The sequence below is a fragment of the Theobroma cacao genome, chromosome 5 (assembly GCF_000208745.1).
Source record: "Theobroma cacao cultivar B97-61/B2 chromosome 5, Criollo_cocoa_genome_V2, whole genome shotgun sequence".
NCBI lineage: Eukaryota > Viridiplantae > Streptophyta > Magnoliopsida > Malvales > Malvaceae > Theobroma > Theobroma cacao.
The window spans coordinates 8,086,658-8,094,012 of NC_030854.1; positions in this window are offsets into that span (position 1 = coordinate 8,086,658).

Consider the following 7,355-nt stretch of genomic DNA (forward strand, 5'->3'; position numbering starts at 1 on the left):
TTTCAAGCCTTTTAATAGGCTTAATAAAATATTATTATTTTATTTACCTTTTGAATATTTTATTATTTTATTTTTTTCTAGCCATCTTTTTGACTTTCTTTTTCTACCACTCAATCCTCTTCACTTATCCATGTCTTGCATGAAATTTTTAGACTTTTCAAAAGTTTTGGTGGAGCAAATTTTTAAAAATTACACTTTTTCCCCCGTAAAGTGAAAAGTTATATTTTTACCCTAAAAACTGAAAAATTGCCCATAGACATATTTTTCATCCCTTATACTCATATCATTCTCCAATTTGTCAAATGTGATCTAAATTCTCTCAAAATCTCAAATTTTATCCGTAGGTGGAAAAATTACGATTTTGCCCCTAGATAGTGAAAATTCCAATTTGACTTCGAATTGATCCTTGAACTCCGAATTACCATTTTGAGTCATCCCTGAACTGTGAAACTCTTAATTTCACCTTAAAATTCCTATTTGAACTATAGCCCGAGATTTAATCGACTCAATGGTACCATTAGGGGCAATATCGTCTTTTAACGATTTCTCAAACTTCCTAAATATACAAACATTCTATCGAGCATGTGAATGACATTATAATTATTTTACAAAGCAGGGTTTGACATGAAATGTCAAAACAAAGTTCCTTAGTCTGTTACAAAAGTAAGAGGTAAGGTTGATATGTGAGATTTGGAATCGGATAGTCTGAATTCCTTGACTTCCAAGTGCACGGTTGATAAGCCCTAGAAAATAAGCCTTGCTTCCATGATAGGAGATAATTGATGCATTAGCTAGCCCTTTGTGAATGTGTTACAAATGCTTTTCTCTCAAATTGGGTTTTCAAAGGATTATAAGACTGTAAATGTTTAAGAAATATTTTCAATGCAATTGAACATGATACTCTATGAGTTAAAGGTTTGATACATGTTTCCAAGGAATTTATGAAACTTGCTTGAAAGCATGATTATTCTCTTACAAGTTTTTTATACGTATTTGAAAGATCATACGTGCATGGTTATATAAATGCTTATTTGTGCAAAAGCTCTAACCCATTGACATGTCCATTTCCCGTATCTACTCATGGAGTCTTTATGACTTACACGTTATTTTTTTCTATATTTTTTTTGTTGCAAATAAGTGATCACACTCTTGTGCTAGCAGCCCGTGTCACGAGATTGTGATCCATTCTTTCTTTGGGTAAATGACCTAGCAGCCTTCTTGAAGCCTAAAGAGTCAACTATGTTTTGCTTGATGAGTCAATCTTTATTTATGTTTATAACTAATTATTTATACTAGAATGTTAAGCCATTATGTGGCAAGTTACTACTATGATATTATGTGAATATTATGATTGTTGGCTTGAGAGCCTGTATGACAGTATGAGCACCTAGGGTGCATTTACAGTATTTCTTATAAATTGTATTGGGTACAAGTATTATGAATGGAAAGTGTACACACAATTTATGTTAAGAAGTCCACATTCATGTGCCTACGATTGACTATGATTGTTTATGCTATAACGACTTATGCTATGTTTGATGATGATGGCCAATGAGCCACTTGTGCATGACTGATGATTGAATGATGAAAAGAGGCTTACTAAGGTCTAATGGGTTATACCCACATAAGTCCTAGTGCTAGTCATGATCCCTCTAGAAAATGATATGTGACAATGATATGGTAATTCACTAAATGGATGTTAAAACGACATTCTTAAATGGTGAATTAGATGAAGAGGTGTATATGGAACAACTCGAAGGGTTTGTCTTTCCTAGTCAAGAAAAGAAAGTTTGTAAGATTGTAATATCCTTGTATAGATTAAAACAAACACCTAAACAATGGCATTGAAAGTTTGATGTGGTTGTGTTAGCTAATGGTTACGAGATAAATAAATATGACAAATGTGTCTATAGTAAGTTCTATAATGGTAACGGTGTCATCATTTGCCTATATGTGGATGACATTTTAATGTTTGGTACCAACTTGAAACAAGTGGAAGACACAAAAGGGTTCTTCTCAAAGAATTCTGACATGAAAGCTATAAATGTGGTGAATGTTATTTTTGTTATAAAAATAATAAGAGACAATAACGGCCTAACATTATCTCAATCTCAATATATTGAAAAGATAGTAATGAGGTATGGTAAGTTAGATTGTATGCCAATGTTTACACTTTTTTATTTTAATCTAAGACTAGTACCCAACAAAGACAAGCCAATAGCACAAAATGAATATGCAAAGGTGATTGGATGCCTAATGTATGCTATGATGTTTACAAGGTTGGAGATTGCTTTTGCGATTGGGATGCTAAGTTGCTTTATAAGTAAAAAACATTGGTATGTTATTCATAGAGTTCTAAGGTACTTAAAATGAATTATGGCATTTGTTATTCAGGTTTTCCTTTGGTTTTAAAAGAGTATATAAATGCTAGTTGGAACTCAAATAGAACGGATCATGCTTTTACAAGTGGTTGGATTTTTACAATTGGTGGAGGTGCTATTTCTTATAGCTCTAAGAAATAATCTTGTTAAGCAGACTCCACCATGATAGTTGAATTTATCGCCTTAACATTTGCCACCCAAAAAAAAAAATGGTTGAGAGATTTATTCTATAAGATTCCATTATGGCTTAAACCAATGGCACTAAACTTGATACATTGTGACAATGAAGCAACAGTATCAAAGGCATACAATCAAGCATACAATGGAAAGAGTTGATATATTGGACTCTGACATAGCATTGTAAGAAAAAGAATTAGTGATGGTATAGTCATTATAAGTTATGTGAGATCTTGTGAAAATTTAGTAGATCTGTTTACCAAAGGTTTAAAAAAGGACTTGGTAATAAAAACCTCAAGATGGATAGGTCTCAAGCCTATCAACTAAGTCTCCAATGGTGGGAGCTAACCTCGATGCTTGTGGCTGACTTGCAAGTCTTGGGTACTAACCATTATAACACATGTATGATTGGAAGCACTAATTTATATTTTCCATCCAGATGTGCATAGTGTTTAGTTCTCGTAATGTGTAAAGTAAGGTTGAACAAAAGTTCTTAATTAACCCAGAATATGTATATGTTAAAGTACTATAATTATGAGGTATTTTCGATAGGGGCTACCTATGTGAGTGGAAGTGTGGCCACTTCTAGGAGCTAAAGGCTTGACTTTGATAGCATTCATGAAGAGATGCAAAGCACAAGGTCATAAAAAAAGTGTTGGCAAAACTAGATACATAGTGAGCAAGGAATCTTGTGTGTGTTTAGTGACCTGACTAGTTAAATGAAGAATTAATGATTCAATTCTTGATCAACCACTCAATTCAGACTAGAACCAATCACACTCACTAAGTGAAGGTTCAAATTTGCAGGATACCTTCATTTATGCGTAAGATTCCCAAAGTTGTTGGCATATGAAAATTTTGAAAATGGTGGGGGATAGTTGGTGTATTTTTAAAATAAAGGGTTGCCTCTTCATATGAAAAGTTATCTTAGCTCAAAGGTTATGTCACATAGTGTGACTATTAGATTGTAAGTATATTTTCATGTGAATAGTTATGTCTCTTAATAAAGTGATCAGTTAGAAAAAATACCTCTAAAATCCAAAAGTTATGAGACAACAAGAAAAACATCACTACTCAAAAATTTGTATATGAAAAGTTAACTTTTCATATTGTAGCTCAAAGATTATGTCTTATGGAATAAATAGTTGTTTTTCCATAAAATAATTATTGAAACAATACCTTTATTCAAATTGTATCTTGGAAAATTTAAAAGGGTCTTTAAGACAAAAATGTGTTTTGATGAAAGGATTGTGTCTTTGAGAAAAGACACTTACAAACCTATATAAAGGACTTATTGCTAACCATTTTCACACACTAAAACAAATAAGACAAGAGGAGAAAAATCAAGAGAGATATAAGTGTTATGTTCTTAAAAAAAAACATAAACACTTGAGTTCCCATCATCTATTAAAAGAATTCAAATTCCTTATAATCTACTTGCTATAAAAAATAGACTCTAAGGCCAAACAACTTTGCAAACACTCAAGTATATTTAGCGGTCTACTCTCATAAAGTGCAAATACAAAATTAGACGTTGGCTTCGTTGTATCCCTAAGACTATTCGCATAATTCTCTTTTTACATACCGAGTGGTGGAGGCGAAAAAAGTTTTTAAAATATTGTCTATTGAAAAACTCATTTTAAAATCAATTTTGTCAATTCCTTGAATCCCATCTAATTCCTATTTGCACCAAAAAACCCTAATCTTTCCAAGATTTTAACAGTTAAGATATTCTAAAAACTTTTAGGCAGTTCCTCGATGCATAAGCCTTTGGCATCCTCTAATGTCTTCTTTATCCTTGATAGTATATCTCTATTCACCAGTTTAGCTTGCTCATTACACTACAATTGTGCAACTAAATTGTGGATGAAGATGCCATGAAAGTTTTCATTGAATTTCAAGATTTTCTATCCCTGAAGTTGGGGTCCATTGTCAACTATGATAGTTCTAGACAGTCAAGCCTACATTTTACTACTTTTCACAAAAAGTCTACAACCCATTCAATGGTTGCGACAACAAGCTTCACTTCCATCCATTTAGTGAAATAATCATAAACAATTGTTAGGAACTTTCTTTGGGCAGTTACCGTAAAAAAAGGGCTATGGATGTTTAGCCCCCATTAGGTGAATGGTTAAGAGCTTTTGATCTTTATCAGAGGTAGACCTGGCAATTCATGTTTTCATGTCTTAAACGTATCAGAAACGATTAAACACAAAACACGTTAAAATTAAATACGAACACGACACGAATACTATTCGTATTTTAAATCTAAAACACGTACACGTATACGTTTAATAACCATGTAACACGACATGACACGTTTGTTAAACGTGTCAATATATGGCACGACACGATTAATAATACGATTAATACAATTAATATGATTAAATAAAAATATTTACAATTAAATATAATTTTATTATTTAAATTTAAAATCAATAATTATAAAAACAATTATAACAAAACAAAATAACAAGAACATCAAATATAACAAAACAAAATTTAAAATTAAGATTTAGGCATGACATAATTACATTATTATCTTTATAAAATTTAAAAATCTTATTAAAATAATTATTTAAAATTATTTAAGTAAGGCTAAAACAGCCTTTAAGTATTAATTTTTAACAAGTTGATAAGCGTGTTATGTATACACATTTAAACACGATAACACGATTAAACACGCTTATACATTTAAACAAGATAATATAACTAATACGATTAATTAAAAGTGTTTAAATGTGTTTTAAATGTGTTACTCGTATCTGACACGTTAAGATACTAAAATTTTCGTGTCTTAAATATGTCAGATACGATTAAACACGAAACACGTTAAGGTTTAAATCCAAACCTGTTTAACCTCGTATCTTCTTGTGTCATGTTAATGTGTTATGTCTAAAATTACCATGCCTAATCAGGGGCTTTGAGAGTTGCCATGGCAATTGGACTCCTTTCTTTGTTTTTTCCTTGTTTTATTATTTTTTGTTTGTTTTTGCATTTATATTTGTATTTTATTTGTTTATTATTGATATGATATTTCAATATGGGCTTGTTAGCCCAAGATCCAAATGGCCCAATATCCCTTGAGAGCCTTTAAACCCAATTAATGAGTTGGGCTTTTGGGCCAATTAATATACTGGATTCTCAAAGCCCAAAATGAAATTAGTACAATCAAATTTAGAAAAACAAAGGAAAAATAAATAAATCGAACACATTATTTTGAAATTTCGTTAAGAGGCCCTAACAAAATGAAATGTCTACAATTATTATATAAAATTGTTTTCCATTAGGCCTTAGGGTCAAGCAGACGACGTAGAAACATTGATTTGGCTAAGGTCCACTACAAATACTAAAAACAAGAAACATCGTGGTCAGACATCGTAATATTCTTTGAAAACGATCATCTTATATTGGATTATTCGCAATTTACGACATTCCAACATTTTATACGTTCTTTGTCATGCGGTCAAAAAAAAAAGTTATTAATTTAGGTGAAGATTTTTAATTGAAGGACTACAAATTTTGATAGTTCTTTTTCATTAAAAAAAAAAAAGAAAGAGAAAACTTTGATAGATCATTTACAATAACAATAATAATATACATTAAATCAAGCAAAAAATTGATATCTATAGCGGACGTATATCATCTACCCATGATGATGATAGTTCAATCGAATGTAAAAAATTATTAAGAGTAATTCCTTTTTAGAACACGATAATATCTTGAATTTATCATCCATTTGAATGCAATGTTAGGGCTTGGTTTTTATTTTTTTTGCATAAAACATACTTCAATCTGCTATTAGCTTGTGCTATTATTTTTCAGATATCTTGTTCCAGTAACATAATTTTGGACTCTTTTAATTTCCTATATCTTGTTGCTTGGAAAGCCATTGAGAATTAGCTCAAAATATTGTTTGGGTTTCAGGGTAGAAATTAGTTCCCTCCATCGCTTGATGCAATTGGTTTCAAAAGCAAACCAGAAGCATAAGGAGGATTATTGAGTACAGAAGCAACAAAAATTGCATAGTTAAGGTAGCGCCACAAGCCACAAGAGTTGTGTGTGAAGCATGGCAGAGGCCAGAGTGGGGTATCCATTCCTTATTTTGTACTCTGTTGAATTCCTCCTCCATTGCCTCAGACCTTACTATCAGTTAAAAACGTCTACCAATAAGTTTCATCATTACAACTTGAGATTTTGTATGGATAAGTTTTGGGAATGGACCACCAGTAATAAGATTAAATAGAACATGCATATGGTCCCCTTTGATTATATAAATATGCATATTTATGCAACAATATTGTACATAATATATATCATGTCATCCACCCATACATGGTCTTCATGATTAGGTCTTTATTATTGTCCAAGTTGAGGTGTTTAGGTGTCTTATTAAAATTCTCAGGTTATAGATGAAGATGACAGGGGTATATTTGAAAATTTTATTTCTGTAACTGAGCTGGATTGTACATATACATAGAATTAGACAAGAAAGAATTATTAAGTATTTTTAAAACAAATAATTAAAATGGTGAATAATTTAAAAAATAAAAGATAACTTTGAGTCGATTTATAAAAACCAAAACATAAATATGTGTGAAGTCAAATTTTTTAATAAGTAAAGGTTTTTGAACTACACAATAAGAGATGACTCTTTCTCCTCTCATATATAAATCTCATATTATGTATCTCAAAATTCCAGCTCGAGATAAAGTTTTAACATTTAAAGTGCCATTTTTGGGATATATACAAGGCCATATAATTTAATAGCAATTAAGAATACAACTTAAGCATTTA